Source organism: Nicotiana tabacum, chromosome 12 (genome assembly GCF_000715075.1).
Source record: "Nicotiana tabacum cultivar K326 chromosome 12, ASM71507v2, whole genome shotgun sequence".
Classification (NCBI taxonomy): Eukaryota; Viridiplantae; Streptophyta; class Magnoliopsida; order Solanales; family Solanaceae; genus Nicotiana; species Nicotiana tabacum.
The window spans coordinates 21,475,149-21,499,393 of NC_134091.1; the positions used below are offsets into that span (position 1 = coordinate 21,475,149).

The 24,245-nt window shown below is 42.7% G+C and overlaps 1 long non-coding RNA gene across 1 annotated transcript; it reads left to right on the forward strand.

Annotated features, from left to right (window-relative positions):
- Positions 1-8,891: 8,891 nt before the first annotated feature.
- Positions 8,892-21,307, forward strand: LOC142167411 (uncharacterized). Its single transcript, XR_012697539.1, has 3 exons — positions 8,892-9,140; positions 9,616-9,692; positions 21,020-21,307. It is a non-coding gene; the product is annotated as an uncharacterized LOC142167411 (long non-coding RNA).
- The last annotated feature ends 2,938 nt before the right edge of the window (positions 21,308-24,245 follow it).

Here is a 24,245-nt window from a genome sequence, read left to right on the forward strand (position 1 = left end):
GAAATAAAAATAGACAGAAAATAAGTGCAAAAGAGAGAGACTAGGTGTTGCAGGACGGCTCAAGAAGCAGCACACCACTAAGCCTCAGGGTAATGAGGGTGCGTGCCGGTAAGACTGCCAGGTGCACCTTCCTCAGATCCTGCACGATTAGTGCAGAAGTGTAGCGTGAGTACATAAATAAAATATACTCAGTAAGTATCTAGTCTAACCTCCAAGAAGTATTGATGAGGGGTCGACATCGACACTTATTATGGGCTAACAAGAAAAATATAGGAATTCTAAATAAGCATGAGTTATGTACATAATAATATTAACTCAATGACAAACAGGAAATAAATAATTCTTTCACTAATGGTTAATCCCAAGTCAGTTTCTGTCAAATGAAATTTTAACCTCTCAAGCCATAAAATAATATCAAATATAATTAAACTCCGAGTATTTTCACGCACGATTTTTGCCGAGGTCGTAAGGGCCGATCTAGAATAATGTGTACACTGCTGAGGGTCGAGCGACACGAACCATATATGCATCTATCTACTGCCGAGGCGTTCGGCCCGCTCCACAAGAAGAGAGAATACTTTATGAACAACCGATTTAAAAACTAATACAAGGCTAATGTATAAAGAAACACAATTTTTTATTAACGGTCAAGTAACCAGCCAAAACTTAGGTAAGTGGAAGTCGTTCTTTTATAATTTCCTCTATCAAGTCCAATATAATTTAGGCACTTTATGTTACGACCCAATTCCTCCTATAGGTCGTGATGGCGCCCGACGTTACCGCTAGGCAAGCCAATAGTGAACTAACCATGTGAATTGTTTCTTTTAACATTTTAGAAATAGCTAATTTTTATTTAGTGCATAAATAGGAAATAAAAGTTTAAATAAAATGAGAGATAAATAATTTTAAGTGCAAATGAGATGAGTAAATATCCAAAAATCATCATGTGTCTACTAGCATGATCTCCAAGACTAGGTGTCACAAATGTATAAGCTACTAGTAGAATGTGCAAAAATACTACACTATTGTCTGAAGCGAAACAGACAGAAAGTAAAAAAAAAAAAAAAGGAAGACTTCGGGTGCTACAGAATGGGCTCGAAAGGCAGCTCACCACTAAGTCTCGAAGAAATCAAGGATGTGCGCCAGACTGATAGCTAGATGCACCTGCCTCAGATCCTGCACGATTAGTGCAGAAGTGCAGCGTAAGTACATATACAACATCTACCCAGTAAGTATCTAGTCTAACCTCGAAAAAGTAGTGACGAGGGATCGACTTCGACACTTACTATGGGCTAATAGTAAATACCAAAATTATAATTAAGCATGGATTATAGAAATACAGCTGAAAACGCAATAACAAGAAATAAATAAATAATTCTTTCACTAATAGTAAATCCCAAATTAATTTCCATCATCTAACAAATTTATCTCTCAAGCCAATGAAACAATATCAATTACAATTGGGCTCCAAGAATTATTACGCACGAATTATACCGAGGTCGTATGGCCCGATCCAACATACAAATATATAAATTGTGCACTGCTGAGGGTAAAACATCATGAACCATAGATGCATCTATTCTATTACCGAGGCGTTCGGCCCGCTTCACAAGAAGAGAAAATACTTTATAAACAACCGATTCAAAGATTACTAAAAGGCTAATATTCAAAGAAAACACAAATTCTCATTAACAGTCAAGTAACCCGTCCAAAACTCAAGTAAATGAAATTTGTCCTTTTATAATTCCTTTATCAAGTTCCAATATGGTTTAGACACTTAAATTACAAGTAGGGTGCAAACACCGCAAGTATAACATGATTTGGGTCCTAAACTACCCGGACATAAGCATGATTAGTAGCTACGTACGGACTCTCGTCACCTCGTGTATACGTAGCCCGGGTCATCCAAAACCCAATCCGAATAGACACCCAAGTCTAAAATCATCATACGAACCTGTTGGAACCGTCAAATCCCTATTCCGAGGTTGTTTACTCAAAATGTTGACCGAAGTCACACTTAGCCCTTTAAAGCCAAACCATGGAACCAAGTGTTCCAATTTCAACCCGAACCCTTCCCAATCCCGAACTAACCATCCCCGCAAGTTATAAAATAGTAAAAGCACGTATGTGGAGTCTTATTTGGGAGAACGAGGTTCTAGAAAGCAAAACGACCGGTCGGGTCGTTACATTCTCCACCTCTTAAACAAACGTTCGTCCTCGAACGGGTCTAGAATCATACCTAGAGTGCTGAATAAGTGTGGATATCTGCTCCGCATGTCCTCCTCGGACTCCCAAGTCACCTTCTCGATTGGTTGGCCCCTACATAGAACCTTTACCGCAAAAATCCTCTTGGACCTCAACTGGCAAACCTGCCTATCAACACTGGCAACCGGCTCATCCTCATAACCCAGGCTCTCGTCTAACTGAATCGTACTGAAGTATAACACATGTGACCTGTCGGCATGATACCTCCGGAGCATAGACACGTGGAAAACTGGATGAACTCGTGATAGACTTAGAGGTAATGCAAGCTCATAAGCAACCTCCCCAACTTGTCTCAATATCTCAAACGGACCTATAAACATTGGGCTTAGCTTGCCCTTCTTCCCGAACCTCATGATCCCCTTCATCGGAGAGACATTCAAGAGAACCTTCTCTCCCACCATAAATGATTAATCACGTGCCTTCTGATCCGCGTAACTCTTCTGTCTGGACTGTGCTGTGCGAAGTCGCTCCTGAATCAACTTTACCTTTTCCAAGGCATCCTTTAACAAATCAGTACCATATAATTTATCCTCGTTGGGCTCGGACTATCCGATGGGAGAACGACATCGCCGACCATATAAAGCCTCAAATGGAGCCATCTCGATGCTGGATTGATAACTGTTGTTGTAAGCAAACTCAGCCAAAGGCCAGAATCGATCCCACTGCCCTCCAAAGTCAATCACACACGCTCTGAGCATGTCCTCCAAGATCTGAACTGTCCGCTCTGACTGCCCGTTGGTCTGTGGATGAAATGTTGTGCTGAGCTCTACCCGGATCCCCAACTCACTCTGTACTACCCTCCAGAAATGCGAAGTAAACTGAGGGCCTCTATCTAGTATGATGGAAACAGGCACACCATGCAGCTGAACTATCTTTTGAATATAAATCTGGGCCAACCTCTTTGAAGTATACGTGGTCACAACCAGAATGAAGTGTGCCAACTTGGTAAGCCTGTCGACAATGACCCATACTGCACCAAACTTCCGCAAGGTCCGCGTCAACCAAACTATGAAGTCTATAGTAATACGCTCCCACTTCCACTCAGGTATAGTCATCTGCTGGAGTAGGCCACCTGGCCTCTGGTGCTCATACTTAACCTACTGGCAATTTAGGCACCTCGCTACATACTCAACTATGTCCTTCTTCATCCGCCGCCACCAATAATGCTGCCTCAGGTCGCGATACATCTTCGTAGCACCTGGATGAATAGAATACCGAGAACTGTGTGCCTCCTCTAGAATTCTCTCCCTCAAGCCATTGACTTTAGGAACACATAAGCGACCCTGGAGTCACAGGACACCATCCTCGCCTATATTAACCTCATCGGTACCACCCTGTAGTATCGTCTCTCTGAGAACCAACAAGTGCGGATCATCAAACTGTCGAGCCCTGATCTACTCCAATAGTGAAGAGTGGGAAACGACACATGCAAGAACTCGGCTGGGCTCTGAAATATCAAACCTCACAAGTCTGTTAGCCAAGGACTGAATGTCCAAAGCTAAGGGCCTCTCCTCTGCTGAAATGAATGCCAATCTACCCATACTCTCTGCCTTTCTGCTCAAGGCATCCGCAACTACATTCGCCTTGCCCGAATGATAAAGAATGGTGATATGATAATCCTTCAGTTACTCAATCCACCTGCGCTGCCTCAAATTGAGATCCCTCTGCTTGAACAAATGCTGCAAGCTACGATGCTCAGTGTAAACCTCACAGGACACTCCATAAAGATAATGCCTCCAGATCTTAAGAGCATGAACAATCACAGCCAACTCCAAATTATGTACAGGGTAATTCTTCTAACGGGGTTTCAGCTAACATGAAGCATATGCAATAACTCGCCCCTCCTGCATCAATACACAACCCAAACTAATGCGTGAAGCATCGCAATACACAGTATACATCCCCGAACTGGAGGGCAACATAAAAACTGGTGTCGTAGTCAAAGTTGTCTTGAGCTTCTAAAAGCTCGCCTCACAATCATTGGACTAACGGAACGGAGCACCTTTCTGGGTCAATCTAGTCAAAGGTATTGCAATAGATGAGAAGCCCTCCACAAACCGGCGATAATAACGTGCTAACCTTAAGAAGCTCCTGATCTCAGTCGTTGTTGTAGGATGAGGCCAACTCTGAACTGCCTCAATCTTCTTGGGATCCACCTTAATACCCTCGCCTGATACAACATGCCCCAAGAATACTACAGAATTTAGCCAAAACTCACACTTGGAGAACATAGCATATAGCTTCTGTTCCCGCAAGGTCTGAAGCATCACTCTCAAATGCTACTCGTTCTCCTCCATGCTGCACGAGTAGATCAAAATGTCATCAATGAAGACAACGACGAACGAATCAATGTATGGCCTGAACACCCTGTTCATCAAATCCACCCTATTCATCTTAGAGAACACCCTGGCACCCTGTAACTAGTCAAACGAATCACCAATCCGCGGCAACGGGTACTTGTTCTTAATGGTAACTTTGTTCAACTGGCGGCAATCAATGCACATCCGTATAGTCCCATCTTTCTTCTTCACAAATAATACTGGTGCACCCCAAGGCGATACACTTGGCCTGACGAACCCCCTTGTTAGCAACTCCTCAAGTTGTTCCTTCAACTCTTTCAGCTCTTTCGGAGCTATACGGTACGGTGGGATAGATATAGGTTGGGTACCTGGAGCCAAATCAATGCAGAAATCGATATCATGATCTGGTGGCATGCTTGGAAGATCAAAAGGAAACACATCGAAGAACTCTCAGACTACGAGTACTAAATCAATCGCCGGAGTCTCTGTGGTAGTGTCCCGAACATAAGCTAGATAAGCCGAATAACCCTTCTCGACCATGTGTCGAGCCTTCATAAAAGAGATGATTTGACTAGGTGTGCTGACAGACAAACTCTTCCACTCCAATCTAGGCAACTCTGGTATCGCCAAGGTAACAATTTTGGCATGGCAATCAAGGATGGCGTGATATGGAGATAACCAGTCCATGCTTAGGATGACCTTAAAGTCGGTCATATCAAGCAGCAGAAGATCCGTCCTAGTCTCATAACCACAGAATGTAACAATGCAGGACCGATAGACCCGATCCACAACAACAGAATCGCCCACTAGAGTGGACACATAAACGGGAGTACCCAAGGACTCACGAGGAACATCTAGGAAATGAGCAAACAGAGATGACACATATGAATAGGTAGACCCTGGATCAAATAATACCGAAGCATCCCTACCGCAAACAGAACTAATACCTGTGATCACGGCATCTGAGGCCACTGCATCTGGTCTGGCCAGAAAAGCATAGAATCTAGCTGGAGCGCCACCTGATTGGCCTCCACCTGTATAGCCTCCACCTCTAGGACAGCCCCTACCCACCTGCCCTCTACCTCTAGGCAGCCGGATGGCTGGTGTGGCTACTGGTGATGTAATCATAAGCTGAGAACCCTGCTGCACTGCCTTGCCCCAAAGCCTGGGGGCAGAACCTCCGTACATGGATGAAGTCCCCGCACTCAGTACGAAGGACTGCGGACCTGAAGTCTGACCATGATGGCCTGAATACCCACTGGAGGAATCCTGAATAGCTGGTGGGCAGTAGGAACTCTCTGGCATGGCACTGAAATAAGGTCGTACTGGAGCACCCCGAGGAGGCAGCGGTGCTGGATATATGGGCCTGCTAGGCTGACCCCTCCCAAACTGACCTCTGCCCCCTAACGGAGCACCACTGAACCCTCCGGAATAACGAAACTGCTTGTTTTGCTGCATATGCTCTCTGCCCTACTGACGATAACCCTCAATTCTCCGAGCTATCTTAACAACTAGCTGGTAAGAAGTCCCCATCTCAACCTCTCGGGCCATAGTGGCCTGAATACCGGAGTGCAACCCCGCAACAAACGTCCGTACTCTCTCAACCTCAGTAGGAAGTATCATGAGTGCATGGCGAGACAACTCAGAGAATATCGCCTCATAATCGGTCACTGACAACTTACCCTGCTGGAGCTGCTCAAACTGAAACCGCATCTCTTCCGTCTATAGGGGGTGGGGGGGATATACCTATCCAAGAAAAGGTGTGTAAAATGATCCCAAGTTAAGGGAGAAGAACCTTCTGGTCTGCCAAGAAGATGAGACTGCCACCATCTACGGGCCCTGCCCTCCAGCTGGAAAGAAGTAAAATCCACCCCCACCCCATGGGTCTCTAATATCCTTATGTTGTGCAGTCTATCCCTGCACCGATCAATGAAGTCATGGGGATCCTCATGTTGCTCACCTTCGAAGACAAGAAAGTGTAGCCTAGTCCATATGTCCAATAGCTTCTGCGGCTCGCCGGCCGTAGCTGGTCTAGGCTCAGGCACGGCTGTTGCGACTGGCTGGGCTCCGCCCATGGGTAGTGTGCTCGGGGTCAGATATACAGCAGCTACAGGCCCAGGAGCCTGAGAAATAGGGGTCTGTGATCCCCCTCCAGCATGAGATATGGTTGGGTCTGCAAGAAACAAGTTGGCCTAGGTCATAGTATCCATGAACCGTAGTATACAGCCTATGACCTCCTGGAAGCTCGGTTCTAACATGAAATCTACCGGGGCTGGCTCTGCTGCAGGCACCTCACCATGCTCCTCAATAATGGGATCCTCTACCGGATCTGCTGGTGGCATGGCTGGGGCAACTCTGGGACATCCTCATCCCCTACCTCGAGTCGGTGCCCTCCCCCGACCTCTGCCTCAGCCTCTAGTAACAAGGGGAGTAGCTCCTCCCGGGTCTAGAACATCCGCCGTGAGCGTTCTCACCATCTATGAGAGAATAATAGAAAGATACTTAGTATAACATCAACTGCACGATAGGAGATAAAGAAAGAGTAGTTTCCTAACACCCGATAGCCTCTCAAAGATAAGTACGGAAGTCTCTGCACCGATTCGCAAGACTCTATTAGGCCTACTCCTAACTTGTGAAACCTACGCGAACCTAGTGCTCTGATACCATGTTGTCACGGTCCAATGCCTCCTATAGGCCATGATGGCACCCAACGTTACCGCTAGGCAAGCCAACAGTGAACTAACCGTGTGAATTATTTCTTTTAACATTTTAAAAATAGCTGATTTTTATTTAGTGCATAAATAGAAAATAAAAGTTTAAATAAAATGAGAGATAAATAATTTTAAGAGCAAATGAGATGAGTAAATATCCAAAAATCATCATGTGTCTATTAGCATGATCTCCAAGACCAGGTGTTACAAGTGTATGAGCTATTAGTAGAATGTGCAAAAATACTACATTACTGTATGAAGTGAAATAGACAGAAAGTAAAAACAAAAGGAAGACTTCGGGTGCTGCAGAACGGGCTCGGAAGCCAGCTCACCTCTAAGTCTCGAAGAAATCAAGGACGCGTGTCGGACTGATAGCCAGATGCACCTGCCTCAGATCCTGCACGATTAGTGCAGAAGTGTAGCGTAAATACATAAATAACATGTACCGAGTAAGTATCTAGTCTAACTTCGAAGAAGTAGTGACGAGGAGTCGACTTCGACACTTACTATGGGCTAACAATAAATACCAAAATTATAATTAAGTATGGATTATAAAAATACAACTGAAAACTCAATAACAAGAAATAAATAAACAATTCTTTCAATAATAGTAAATCCCAAATTAATTTTCATCATTTAATAAATTTATCTCTCAAATCAATGAAACAATATCAATTACAATCGGGCTACAAGAATTATTACGCATGAATTATGCTAAGGTCGTACGGCCCGATCCAACATATAAATATATAAATTATGCTTTGCCGAGGGTCGAACAGCACGAACCATAGATGTATCTATTCTATTACCGAGGTATTCGGCCCACTCCACAAGAAGAGAAAATACTTTATAAACAACCAATTCAAAGATTATTAAGAGGCTAATATTCAAAGAAAACACAAATTCTCATTAATGGTCAAGTAACCCATCCAAAACTCAAGTAATGAAATTTGGACTTTTACAATTCTTTATCAAGTTCCAATATTGTTTAGGCACTTAAATTACAAGTAGCGTGCGGACACCGCAAGTATAACATGATTTGGATCCTAAACTACCCGGACATAAGCATGATTAGTAGCTACGTACGGACTTTCATCACCTTGTACGTACGTAGCCCCCATAATTAGAAGCACATATTAATTCAATTCACCTATGTGGTTAATTCCCTCTTACAAAGTTAGAAAAGAGACTTACCTCGTCTCAAAGCTTGCTTTTCCGTCCACAATTGTACTTTAAATCCTCAACTCGGTGCCAAACGACTCGAAACTTTAATAGCTAGGTTGAAATCCCCATTTTTGAAGCTCCAAAACCTCCCAAGTGTGCAATAAATGCACTCAAAATAGCCTAAGTCCCGTTTTAAAAGAACCACACTACCTCCAGCGATTTCGCACCTGCGGTCGCTAGGCCGCATCTGCAGCTTCACTTTTGCGGATCAAGGTCTGCTTCTACGGAGGTGCCTGTAATACCTCATATTTAATGTAATACCTCATATTTAAAATAAGGATATAATTGTCCTTTAGCTAGAATTTAATTGAAAAAAAAAAGAAGAAGAAGAAGAAAACTAGATAAATACATAAATAATGAATTAATGAAAACTAGTTGGGTCAAACCCCACCAAAAAGAAGGTGGCGTTTTTCAGCACACCAAAAGGGATTAGGGTCTTTGTCAGATGAGGATCAAAAATAACAATTAGAAGATTGAGGGAGTTCATCGAGTTGGAGAGAATCAAAAGCAGTGAAGTTATCCCTGTTTAGCAAAGGAGAAAAAAAAACGTGCAAAAGTTTGACACTGCAAAATTGTAAAGCAAAGAATGGTATCAACACTCAGCAACATCTACGAATTCGAATAACTTTCGATTCTTCGGGTAATATTTAAACTCCTTATTTGAGCCTTCTTGACAGATTTCTTAAGTTTTCTTCTTTTGTTCACTAACTACATATTAGTCTAGTTATATACCACAAAGAGGGCCAAACACACAAGTTTTTAACTTGGTATAAAATTTAACAAGTAAATTATATAAAAGGTTGAAATTGATAGATTATGAATCAATTTGAGTGAAGAATTTGTGACAAAAAGCTACTTCCATAAGGACATAGTGTAGTTATTAGCTTAAACGAGCTCTAAAAATTTTAAAAGTAATCTGGAATCATATGCCTTCTACAGTAACTTTGCCTTAGGCTAAGAAATTTATATATGACTTAAAGTGCATGATTAAGGTATAGAAGTATTCTCGGGTAGAGAAGAAAATTCTGATTTGGCAAATTAAGAGTTAAACAAGAAAGCGTAAAGGTTGGTTATTGTGAATTGGTATGTTGATGGTTCATGGAATTGATATATAGATTGATACAATTTGGGTGATAGAAGAAGCCATACGGATTGCTCGAAGTGACAAGTTTGATATTTCGACACGAGTACTGTGAGTAGTAATCTTACCGCAATTTATGTTTTCATAACCTGCATGGTTTATATTATATTTTGAAAATAAAAGGTGTTACCGAATGTTTGAAATTGCATTTGGGACAAGTCCTTTACTTGATATGGTACTGAATAGTTTACTTGAGATGTTTACAGTTATTTAAAAGGTTCTCACTGTTACTAGATATGTTTTACTGTCACTTGAGACATGATTACCGTTACCGAAATTTGGATTACATGATTTGATAAGAATTGATATGCCCTGCACTATTTCGAAAATGCTTCCACGTGAATATTTATTGTTTACAAAGAAACGTATAAATGAGAAGAGACTTTGAAGGATCCCATAGCTAACGGCGGGTTCGTTAGACCTGGTACACCTTGTATTTACCGATTACCGAGTACAGTTATAGTCCTCGCTAGTGGAAAGGTAGAACTAGCATACAATTATAATTTTCTCTCGAGCAGGGACCTACAATTATATTTGACTCCTTTTACGAAAGGGTCCACAAAGTGATACAGATTATATGACCCTTTTCTGGAAACCTCCCAAATATAAAGATTTCTATGACACGGTATTTACCGAGTTTATTATTGAATTGTTAAATTGATTTTGTTACACAAAACACACGATGAGACTGATTATTATCGCCATTTTAAAAAGAGCAATTTATTTTGTGATTATTATACAAGCATATTTTCTGACTTGTCCCTAATTAAAACAGTTGTGGTTAAGTATTATTACTCACTGAGCTAACAACTCACTCCCCGCTATTATTTTTACAAAGACAGCAGTAGACGTAGGCGAGGATTCCGTTAGTTAGAGTACATGAGTTGACAGTTTCTGGTGAGCCCCGCATTTATTCGCGTAGGCAAAGATTATTGTTTATTTATTATAGTCTCTTTCTTAAAACTCTTAGTGTCGCTCCATAGTCATTTTTATGAGTGTCATAAATATTCTTTTATTGATATAGACTTGTGACTCGTATTAGACTTTCCTATCGTATACTTGGAGATGAAGTTAGTATTATTATGCTGAAAATACTTCGTGAATGAGGCTTATAACTTGTTTGGTCGATATAGGTTGGTTGTGTTGTTGATTCCTAAAGCAAGGGAAACTCTGTCCGATTTTCTGTAAATTACCGATGAGGCTTACTTGGGAGCACTTGTTCCTAAGCGCCGGTCATGATCCTAAATTGGGTCGTGACACTGAGGCTGGCTGGTTTCGCTTCTTCGGGCGGGAGATCGCTTATGCGGCGAGCTTGCCGCACCTGCGACCCCTTTCTCTTCTGCGACCCACTCTTCACACATGCGCATCCGTAGGTGCGGTCACCTTGCCGCTTCTGCGAACACTGGGCAGCCTAGGCTCCGCCTCTTCTGCAGTCCATGGCTCGCTTCTGCGAGCTCGCACCTGCCGCTAGCCCTCCGCAGATGCGATTACACCATAAACCTGGTGCTTCGGCTCTTCTTCCAAGTCCAAACTTGGTCCGTGCCTAGTCCGAATGACACCCGAAGCCCACAGGGCCCCGCCCAAACATACCAACAAGTTTAAAATCATAAAATAAACTCGCTCGAACCCTCAGAACGCGTAAAACAATATCAAAACTAAGAATCATACCCTAAACCAATTGGAATCAACTTATGAACTGCAAGTTCTTCTAACTAACTCCGAATGCACCGAAACATACTTAGACTACTCGGAACGACACCAAATTTTGCGTGCAAGTCTTAAATCACCATACAGAACTATTCGCGATCTCGAAATTCCAATTGGACCTCGATAATGTTAAATCCTACTTCAAACCAAATTTAAAGAACTTTAAATCCTTCAAAGAGTCAACTTTCACTATTAGGCGCCGAAACGCTCCCAGTTCGTCCAAAACCCGATCCGAATATATGCCCAAGTCCAAAATCATCATACGAACCTGTTGGAACCGTCAAATCTTGATTTAGAAGTCGTTTACTCAAAATGTTGACCGAAGTCAAACTTAGCCTTTTAAAGCCAAACCATGGAACCAAGTGTTCCGATTTCAACCCGAACCCTTCCCAATCCCGAACTAACCATCACCGTGAGTCATAAAACTGTAAAAGTACATATGGGGAGTCTTATTTGGGGGAACGGGGTTCTAGAAAGAAAAATGATCGGTCGGGTCATTACACTTTAATTAACAAATAGGGTGCAAGCATTACAAGTAATTCATGATTTGGGTCTTAAACTACCCAGACATAAGCATAATTAGTAGCTATGAATGGACTCTCATCACATCATGCGTACGTAGCCTCCACAATTAAAACCAAATAGTAATTTAAATCACCTATGGGGTAAATTCCCTCTTACAAGGTTAGACAAGAGACTTACCTCGTCTCAAAAACCACTTTCCAGCTTCAAATTCACTCTAAAGCCTCAACTCGGTGCCGAACAATCCGAAACTAGTCAAACGTTATATATATTAATCAATACATGTTCGAAAGTTCATAATCTAACTATTAGAGTAATTACCCAACCCCAATTGGAAGATTCCTAAAATTCACTCCCCCCGGACCCATGTACCCGGATTCCAGAAATTTTCGAATATAATTGATACCCATAACCTTACGAACTCAAATATATAATTTTCATCCCATTCCATAATCATTTTCCATGGTTAAATTCTATTTTTATCAAAACTCAGGTTTTTCATCTAAACCCAAAATTCTCACAATTTTACATGTTAAAATCTACCCATAATCTATGTATTTAACTTACATTGGGTAGGAATTACTTACTGTCAATAGCTAGGTGGAAATCTCTCTCTAGGAAGCTCCAAAATCGCCCCAAGAAGTGAAATGAATGAACCAAAAATAGCCTAAGTCCACTTAAATGGACCTCACTGCCCCAATGACTTCCACTTCTGCGGAGCCATGGCCGCATCTGTGGCTCCGCTTCTGCAGAAATATCCTCACAGATGCAGACTATACCATGGTCCGCCCTTCCCGCTTATTCGGACAACGTCTCGCATCTGCGAATCTGCTTCTGTGGCACGAGCATCGCACTTGCGCTGTCATGACCCAAAATCCACTATAAGACGTGATGGAGCCTAACGCCGCCGTCAGGCAAGCCAACATTGATTTATCAATTTATTTACTCATTTTATTACTTTTGAAATCTCCATTTCGTAAATAGTATAAAATGGAATTTACAGGGTAAAATGATAACAACTACGTGAACTACAATAATGAACAACCAGTAGGAACCCCCCGAACCCAGTGTCACAAGTACATGGCCATTTTCTAGGGAGCACAATAATAATACAACATATGTCCTGAATGTAATAAGACAGAATAAAATAATTAGTAAAATGGAGACTCGGTGGACTGCGATGCGTAGCCTGGAATGTAGCTCATATGAAGCCTCCTCAATAGGTGTGCGTACGCGCCAAGGTGATCATCAAATGAACCTGTCAGATCCTGCACATTTAGTGCAGAAGTGCAGCATGAGTACGTAAATCAACGCGTACCTAGTAAGTATCTTGCCTAACCCCGGAGAAGTAGTGATGAGGGGTCGACAACGACACTTACTAAAGTCCAATAAAGCAATATAATAAAACATAAGCAGGTATGAAGCATACGGCAATAATGGGGTAAATATGCAAATTACATAATCTTCCAATTACTTCTTCTAAAGCATGAATTTCTGGATCTTGTATTCTACCTTAACAGCTTAGAAAATATCAAGTGTAAATCACAAATAAATAAGGAATACCATATAAAACTACGGGCATCAGTGGAAGTTTTATCTCGAGAATATTCGGACTAATAGCGTTATAACGCACGATTCCACCGAGGTCGTTCGGCCCGATCCAGAATAATGTGTGCACTGCCGAGGGTCGTGCGGCATGAACCATAGATGCATCTATATACTGCCGAGGCGTTCGGCCCGCTCCACAAGAAAGAAAAGAAGTTACTGAATTATGAGACACGTGTTTATAGTACAGTACATGCACATAACGCATATAATCTTTATGCTTCTCAAATAACTCGCCCACAACTCAAAGTGTAAAGGCTCGGCCTATTATACTTACATTTATTTCTAAATCAAATTCAGTTATAACTTTAATAAAATAAGCCAGTAGAACAAGTTCAAAAGTAAATATGAAGAGAGAAACTCCCAAGGAACCGCCTCGTAATATCAAAAGTAAACACACAGCTCAACTGATAAATACCATAGTTAACAGCAAGAATTTATAGTTAAGACTGATAAAGAACAAGGAAAAACAGGAAATCAACTAGGCATGCTTCACAGAGTTCAAATAAATAGTTATAAATATCTGGACGCGTAGGTAATCACCCTACTGTCCTGCATCAACACCGCACCGAGACCGATCCGCGATGCATCACAATATATAGTATAAGACCCCAAACCTGTAGGCAATACCAATACTGGGGTTGTAGTCAAAGCTGTCTTAAGCTTCTAAAAGCTCTCCTCACACTCCTCTGTCCACCTGAACGGAGCACCTTTCTGGGTCAGCCTGGTCGTAGGTGCTACAATAGATGAGAATCCCTCTACAAAACGACGGTAATACCCCCGCCAAACCAAGAAAACTCCGGATCTCCGTAGCTGATGACGGCCTAGGCCAACTCTGCACTGCTTCAATCTTCTTCGGGTCCACCTGGATCCCATCACTCGATACTACATGACCCAAGAATGCCACTGAGTCTAGCCAAAACTCAAACTTTGAAAATTTTGCATATAACCTCTTTTCTCTCAGAGTCTGAAGCACAGTCATTAGGTGCTACTCATGATCCTCCCGAGTCCAGGAGTACAGCAAAATGTCGTCAATAAATACAATGACGAATGAGTCAAGATAGGATCGGAATACACTGTGCACCAAGTGCATAAAAGTTGCTGGGGCATTGGTCAGCCCAAATGACATCACAAGGAACTCGTAGTGACCATACCAAGTCCTGAAAGCAGTCTTCGAGATATCTGGCTCCCGAATCTTCAACTGATGATAGCATGAACGTAAGTCAATCTTGCAAAACACACTGGCACCCTGTAACTGATCAAATAAGTCACCAATACGAGGCAAGGGATACATGTTCTTCACTGTAACTTTGTTCAACTAGCGGTAATCAATACACATCCGCATAGAACCATCCTTCTTCTTCACAAATAAGACAGGAGCACCCCAAGGTGACACACTGGGCCAAATGAAGCCCTTATCAAGAAACTCTTGTAACTGCTCCTTCAACTCCTTTAATTTAGGAGGAGCCGTACGATATGGAGGAATAAAGATGGGCTGAGTGTCCGGCAACAAATCATGCCAAAATCAATATCTCTGTTGGGCGGCATGCCCAGAAGATCAGCTGGAAACACATCTGGAAAGTCCCTCACTACTCGAACTGACTCAACTGTTGGGGTATCAATACTGGCATCTCTCACATAAGCTAGATATGCGTCACACCCCTTCTCAACCATTCGTTGAGATTTAAGAAATGAAATAACTCAGCTGGGAGTATACTCTAAGGTACCTCTCCACTCTAATCGCGGTAAACCTGGCATAGCCAGTGCCACTGTCTTAGCGTGACAATCAAGAATACCATAATGGGGCGACAACCAGTCTATACCCAAAATAACATCAAAGTCTACCATATTGAGCAATAATAAATCAGCTATGGTCTCAAAACCACTAAGAGCAATCAAAAATGACCGATACACGCGGTCCACAACAAGAGAATCTCCCACAGGAGTAGACGCATAAACAAGGGAACTCAAAGAATACCGAGATACGCCCAAATATGGGGCAAAATAAGAGGACACATAGGAATATGTAGAGCCTGGGTCAAAGAATACCGACGCATCTCTATGACAGACTGGAACAATACCTGTAATGATAGAGTCGGAAGAAACTGCCTCTATACGAGCCAGAAGAGCATAATATCTGGCCTGGCCTCCCCCTCTAGGGCGACCTCGACTTCCCCGACCTCTACCTCGAGCTGGCTGAGCAAGTGGGGCGGTAGCTGGTGCTGGAATCATAGCTTGAGGACCTGGTGGAGCATGTGGTGGCTGAAAAGTCTGTGGAGGTGCACCCCTCCTAAGTCTGGGGCAATCCCTCACCATGTGGAAAGTGTCGCCACACTAAAGAAAACAACTCGGAGGGCGAGGCTGCTGTGATTGACTCGGGCTAGATCTGGTGGACTGGCCGCTAAAAACACCTCGAGCAGGAGGCACACTAGATACTGGCGGTGCATAATAAGGCTCCTAGGGCCTAGAAGGGACCGGAATACCACTGGCGACTTGAAGAGCTGAATGAACGGGGCGGCTCCCATAACCCCTACCATGGCGAGTTATTGGGGCACGAGCACCAGAATAAGAACTAGTCTCTCGAGACCTCTTGGCCTCTCTCTCCTCTCTATCCCGGGCAAGCATGCCCTCCAATCTCCTGGCGATACTCACAACCTGCTGATAAGAAATATCCATCTCCAACTCCCTAGCCATACTAATCTGAATACTGTGGTGGAGTCCCTCAATAAACTGTTGAACCCTCTCTCGAACTGTGGCGACGAAGGCCGGTGCATGTCGGGCCAACTCACTGAAGCGGACTGCATACTCTGACACAGTCATAGCACCCTGGCGCAGCTGCTCAAACTCCGCGCGCCATGAGTCCCTGAGGCTCTGAGGGACATACTCTCTCAAAAACATGTTCGAGAACTAAGTCCATGTAAGTGAAGCTACCTCATCCGGACTACTCAACTCATAAGCACGCCACCACTGATAGGCAGCTCGTCTAAGCTGAAAGGTGGTAAAAGAAACCTCACTCATCTCCGCTACACCCATAGTACGGAGAATACGATGACACTCCTCCAGAAAACTCTAGGCATACTCTGACGCATCCATTGAAGATATGAGGGTGGTACTTCTTGTACCTCTCAAGTCTGAGCTGCTCCGCCTCAGAAACTACTAACCTAGTCTCGTGCTGAACCGGAGCTACCGGCTGCATAGGGATGAACTCTGGGGCCTGGTCAACCTGGACCCTCTGGTCAGGAGTATGGGCTGCGGTAGTGTGTGCCCCTCCCCGGGCTTGAGATGTGGCAGGAGCTAGTGGGATCAATCCAGCCTGAGCTAAGGTGCTGAACATGCTCATGAACTGGGCTAGAGTCTGCTGAAAGGCTGGTGCAGCAATAGGCACCTCCGGTGCCTGCCCTCCAGCTGGAGCTGTTGGGGGCTCCTCTATCGCAGCGCGCGCGGATGCTCTGGCTGCACTGCGTGGTCTTCCTTAGCCTCTACCCCGGCCCCGGCCCCAGCCCCGGCCTCTCGCGGCTCTAGCAGGGGGCACGAGTACCTGTCCATCAGATCCTTCAGTACGAGTCCTCACCATCTTTGAGAAAGAATAAAATACAAAAGTTTAGAATTTTTTATATGAACAAATTTTGCACGACAAGGAATCAAAGAAGTATAATTTTTCCTAACAGTTCCATAGCCTCTCGAAGATAAGTACAAACATCTTCGTACCGATCTGCGAGACTCTAATAAATCGGCTTGTGACTCAAGACACTTATGAACCTAGAGCTCTGATACCAACTTGTCAGGACCCAAACTCCATCTGTATAACGTCGTGACGACTAAGTCTAACAAATTGCGGAAAATAACAAAATGAAATCAAAACTTATCAACTAACTGCAATAGATACTGAATAACCAATAACAATGTCATTCGGTATGTACAATAACCAAAACTCTAGACGTACACAGCTTATCCCAAAACCCGGAACATTATGAGTCACAAGCTACAGAAGGAAACTAGTATCCCTATACACTAGAGTCTAATAAAAGAAGTACGGAAGGTAAATGACATAGGAGAGAATAGACGGGGACTCCGAGGTCTACGGACACGGCAAATGTACCTTGAAGTCTTCGTACAGAATAAAGCACTCTCAGCTAGTAGCGGGGCTGATAAGTAGTACCTGGATATGCACACAAATCATGTGCAGAAGAGTAGGATGAGTACACCAGAACGGTACCCAGTAAGTGCCAAGCCTAACCTCGGTAGAGTAGTGACGTGGTCAGGTCAGGCCCACTGGTATATAATAAAACAGGAGAATATAACAGTATAATAAGAGACTGAATTTAACAAAGGAAAACATATTGATATAACAATACAACACACAGGGATAAACACCAAGGGATCTCCCGAGATACCGTCTCATAGTCCCAAAATAAATATGCAGGGAGAACTCCCGAGATACCGCCTCGTAGTCTCAAAAGTAAATATACAGGGAGAACTCCCGAGGAACCGCCTCGTAGTCTCAAAAGTAAATGTGCAGGGAGAACTCCTGAGGAACCGCCTCGTAGTATCAAAAGTAAATATGCAAGGAGAACTCCCGAAGAACCGCCTCGTAGTCTAAAAAGTAAATGTGCAGGGAGAACTCTCGAGGAACCGCCTTGTAGTCTCAAAATTAAATGTGCACGGAGAACTCCCGAGGAACCGCCTCGTAGTCTCAAAAGTAAACACACAGCTCAACCGATAAATACCATAGTTAACGGCAAGAATTTTACAATTAAGACTGATAAAGAACAAGGGAAAACAGGAAATCAACTAGGCATGCTTCACAGAGTTCAAATAAGCAGTTAAAGCACGTAGATATGCGATATTAGACTAAACAGGATAACTACGCATATTGGGATAACTCAATTAAGAATGAAAAACAGAGTAATACTCATTTAAACGGTATAACTCAAATTAAAGGAAACAAGTCACTACTTAGTAAAATAAATCGGATTTTTCAACAAATAGCCCGTGTACGTACTCATCACCTCAAGTACACGGCACTCATATATCAATATCAGTATCAAATCCTAAGGGGATTTCCCCCACACAAGGTTAGGCAAGCCACTTACCTCGAACCAAGCTCAATCAATCGGTAACAACGCCTTTTCCACGAATATCCGACTCTGAATGACCCAAATCTAACCAAAATCAATTGCATACCATAAATACGACTATAAGAAATTAATCTAATTAATGAAATTAAAGCTAAAGCAAGAAATTAGAAAATCGCCGAAAAAAGCTGACTCGGGCCTACGTCTCGGAATCGGGTAAAAGTCACAAAATATGAACACCCATTCACAAACGAATTCACTCGTACCAAAATTATCCAAAACCGTTGTCAAAATCCCAATCAAAACCCAAAATCTTGGTTGAAGAACTTCTTTCCATTTTCCCCAAATTTTTACCCAAAATCCGAAATTAAATGATGAAATTAATGATAGATTAGTGGGATATAACCAAAAAGAAGTGAAGAATCATTACCCAATCGATGTCTCTGAAAATCCCTCAAAAGCTCGTCCAAATACGAGTTCCCTATCTCAAGTTTGTTAAAAATGGCTTAACCCTCGATTTTGGAATGTTATATTCTGCCCAAGTGCTCACACTACACGATCGCAGAATTTTCCACGCGATCGCGTAGAAAAAAATTCCAACACCTTTAAAACATGCTATACGAATGCGTAACCTCACCTGCGATCGCGTACCAGTGACTGCATAGACCTACGCGATCGCGTAACACTCCGCGTGACCGCATAGAATAAATCATCCCACTGCCCAGGTCCTATCTTCCTCATTGCGAACGCGGAACGGGCTATGCTTTCGCGTATCAATGGCCACGCAAACTTCGTTATCACGGACGAGCTATTGCGATCGCATAGAACAAAAAGGTGACTGCCTAATTCAAGGCTTCGCGATCGCGTCTCCTCCTACGCGACTGCATAAGAGGAAACCAGTGACTGAAAACACCAGAAATTTCTGAAATCTTTCAAGTCCAAAACTAGTCAGTTAACCACCCGGAATCCACCCGAGGCCCCCGAGACCTCAACCAAACATACCAATAAATCCTAAAACATCATATGAACTTAGTTGAGCCCTCAAATAATGCTAAAAACATGAATCGCCTTCCAATTCAAACTTAATGAACTTGAAACTTCAAATTTCTACAACTGATGCCGAAACCTATCAAACCATGTCCAATCGACCTCAAATTTTGCAAACAAGTCATATTCAACATTATGGACCTACTCCAACTTCCGGAATTGGATTCCGACTCTGATATCAAAAAGTCCACTACTGATCAAAATCTCCAAAAATTCGACTTTCGCCATTTCAAGCCTAAATGAGCTACAGACCTCCAAAACACAATCCGGACACGCCCCTAAGTCCGAAATCACCAACGGAGCTAACGGAACCGACAAAACACTATTCCAGAGTCGCCTTCACACAGTTCTGACTACGGTCAAGATCCTAAAGCTTAAGCTTCTATTTAGGGATTAAGTGTCCCAAATCACTACGAAACCAAAAACAAGACCTCCCGGCAAGTCACATATACAGAAAAGATACGTGAGAATTTGTAAATAGGGGATTAGGGCTATTACTCTCAAAACGATCGGCCGGGTCATTACAGAGTGAATGTGCTTTTGTGTTTTGTGACTTTTGTTGGATTTTGAGACGTGGGCCCGACCGGGTGTGAGCCGATTTCGGATTTTTGATTAATTACTTTGTAATTTCTTGTATAATTGATTCCTTTAGCCAGTATTGATTGTAGTGTACTTCTTGGGGCTAGATTTAGGGACGTTTGGAGCCGATCTCAGTCTCTGTTATTATATATTGATACATCATATCATTGTTTTCGGGCTAGTATTATGACACTGTGAGTTCGTGAGAGATAGACTAGAGAGATTGATGACTGAGTGAGGCCGAGGGCCTGATTATGAGTGACATTTATGGGATCGGGCTGCACGCCGCAGCGGTTATACTGATTTATGATAGCGCTTGGGCTAGAGGATCCCCTCTAGAGTCTGCACACACACCCAGTGAGTGTTGTTGATTATATTGAGGGTTGGATCTTCCCTGGACATGGATCTTGTCCGAAGCATTATATACCTGGAGATGAATCTTCTCCACGGGCTGGATTGGCCCTACTCAGTACTGGGTGACTGATGGTCAGTGATGTATATATTCCGGGATGGATCTTCCCTGGGCCGTATGGGCCATATTCAGTACTGAGTGATTGAGCATTTGAGAGTGTGAGCACATGAGGCTGTCAGCATAGTGTGTCACATACAACATATGCATTGGCATGTAGAAGTAGAGGAGTTATATTCTTCATATCATTCAGATTTGATCCATTTTACTGTTTTGAGATATTTATCGAACTTGAAAGCATGTCTACTTTTCTGCACTGTTATTTCTATGTTGAAATGTGTCGGTTGAGTTCGTCACTACTTTCAGTCCAAAGTTTGGATTTGTTACTTATTGAGTTGGTTATACTCACGCTACACCCTGCACCTTGTGTGCAGATCCAGGTGCTTCCAGTTACGGCGGCTTCTGAGTGAAGAGTCGAGATCTCAGAGATTATCGAGGTAGCTGCATGGCATTCACAGGCCTTGACTCTTCTTCATTATCTGTTACGACCCAAAATCCAACTAGCCGTGATGGCACCTAACCTCACCCGCTAGGTAAGCCCAATAATAATAATCTAATTCAATTAATATTTAACTGACTCTAATTCACTCCCCAAGGACTGGTAGTGCAAATCATGAGCTTCTAAAATTTGAAATTACAAAGCTGGTATGAAATAAATACATCATCTATTCGAAATGTACATAAATAGATTTTTATAAATCCAAGGCTACCATGAACAAGAGGCAGCTACAACCAGAATGCAGGTACGTCTTCAAATCCAGATCCCGTCGATCACAGCAACATCAAAATCTAATATCTGCACGCAAGGTGCAGAAGTGTAGTATGAGTACAACCGACCCCATGTACTCAATAAGTAACAAACCTAACCTTAGGTTGAAAGTAGTGACGATCTTGTACCAAGGTCGGGTCCAAAACCAATAGTCAACAACAATCCACAACAACGTAAAGCAAATAATACAAGAAGTAATTCAGAGATAAAATGCTCAGCTTAATCATGATTTCTGAAAATAGTTCTGCCTTTCAAGTACATCAATGAAAACCCAAATCGTTTATCGGAGTTGCCAAAAATTTGAAAGCAATAATTTTTCCCAAAATTCTTTCAATAATAAATAAGATGTTTCATTTTCTTTCCAGATAAGAAGTGTAAAACAAATGCATCACTATGCCCATCAGCCAACATGTGTTATAAATCATGAATGATGTGATACCGTACAAAATAAGGAAAATACATCTCTATGCCTGTATGTCATGTGTGCATGTTAATGCAATGTATCTCAGAGATGAACTCATGTACTCACACTCTCAGAGTACTCAATCTTACTTGCTCGCATATTTCACTCATCATGCCCAATCACTCGGTACTGTATATGGCCAATCCGGCCCAGGGAAGATCTATCTCGGAATATACACATCAAGTGATCATCAGTCACTCAGTACCAAGTAGGGCCAATCCAGGCCGTGGAGGAGATCCATCTCCAGGTATATAATGCTTCGGACAAGATCCATGTCCTGGGAAGATCCATCCCTCAATAATAATAACCACGCTCACTAGGGGTGTACAGACTCTGGAGGGGTTACTTCAGCCCAAGCGCTATTAACCGCACGGACAACTCACGTGCTATATAAAGCCTATAATCTGCACGGATAACTCACGTGCTGCACGGACAACTCACGTGCTTTAATAAGTCAATAATGTCTGTTGCAGGCGGGCAGCTCCGATCCATATAATAGTAATAATATATATAAAGCCAACATGGCCTGCTGCGGCGTGCAGCCCGATCCCAAAATATCCTCACAGTCAGGCCCTCGGCCTCCCTCAGTCATCAATCTCTCCAGTCTCTCTCTCATGGGCTCACAATGTCATGAAAATAGCCCGAAAATGATGATATGATGTATCAATAAATAACAACAGAGACTGAGATATGATATGCAATGAAATGAATATGACTGAGTATGAATTTTTAATTTAAAATAAATAATTCACAGCAATATGACCTCTGTGGGTCCCAATAATACTGGCACATAGCCTCAACATGATTTTTAATATGCTTTTCAGCTCAATTTCTTTAACACATAAAGCCGCATGGAAAATGCCAAGACTATTTAACAACAAAAATTCCACAGAAATAATTATGTTACAATTTACATGGTGCACGCCCACACGCCCGTCACCTAGCATGTGCGTCACCTCCAAACAACTCACATAATACGTATATTCAGGGTTCATACCCTCAGCTCCAAGATTAGAAGAGTTACTTACCTCGAACACGACGAATCCAATGCCGAGCAAGCTAAACAATGCTCCAGAAATCCCATTTTGCGCGTATCAACTCCTAAACGGCTCGAATCTAGCCACAATAAATTTGATTTAGTCCACACAATTTATAGGAATTAATTCCATATCAAAATTCTAATATTTTCCCATAAAATCCGAAATTACACTCCGAAAATCGCTCATGGGGCCCAAGTCTCGGAACCCAACAAAAGTTACAAAATATGAACGCCCATTCAACCACGAGTCCAACCATACATATTTTACTCAAATCCGACATCAACTCGACCCTCAAATCTTCAAATTAAACCAAGAGGGTTTTCACAATTTTCCAACTTAATTCACCAATTAAATGTTAAAAACAACCATGGATTAGGGTAATTTGACCAATATTGAGTCAAGACCATTTACCCCATTGTTTTCCTTGAAAATCTCCCAAACATCGCCTCTTCCCGAGCTCCAAATCATTAAAAATGGAAAATGGGACGAAGTCCCCTTTTCAAAACTTAAAATCTCTGCCCAGTCATTTCTTCTATGCGATCGCAGACAAAGTCCCGCGATCGCGAAGCACAACATTTCCACTGCCTAAAATAACCCTATGCGATCGCGAAGACCAAAATACACTGCCCCCCAAAACTTCTCTACGTGACCGCACCATAACACAAGCGAATGCGAAGCACGAGCTTCCCAGGCCTACGCGATCGCGGACAGACCACGTGTTCGCATAGAACAATGCTCGCGAACCCCAGTTGCCTCACCAATACATCGCAAACGCGGCTTAATCCACACGTTCGCGATGCATTCCTTCTTCCGAGCTACGCAATCGCGGTTCTCCCCACGCGATCGCAGATAAACAAAACTCAGCATCCCCAATTAACCCTACGCGATCGCGGATCTTTCCACGCGATCGTGTAGAAGGAAATAAGACAGTGTACCAGAAAAACTTCAGCCAACTTCCATGTCCAAAATTCGATCCGTTAACCATCCGAAACTCACCTGAGGCCACCGGGACCTCAGCCAAATATACCAACAAGTCCTAAAACATGATATGAACTTAGTCGAACCCTCAAATCACTTCAAGCAACGCTAAAATCACAAATCATACACCAATTCAAGCCTAATGAACTTTGAAATCTCAAATTTCTACAAACGACGCCGGATCATACCAAATCATGTCCGATTGACCTCAAATTTTGCACACAAGTCATAAATGACATAACGAATCTATTCCCATTTCCAGAGTCGGATTCCGACCCCGATATAAAAAATTCAACCCCCCGATCAAACTTTCCAAAAATTCAACTTTCGCCATTTCAAGCCTAATTCCA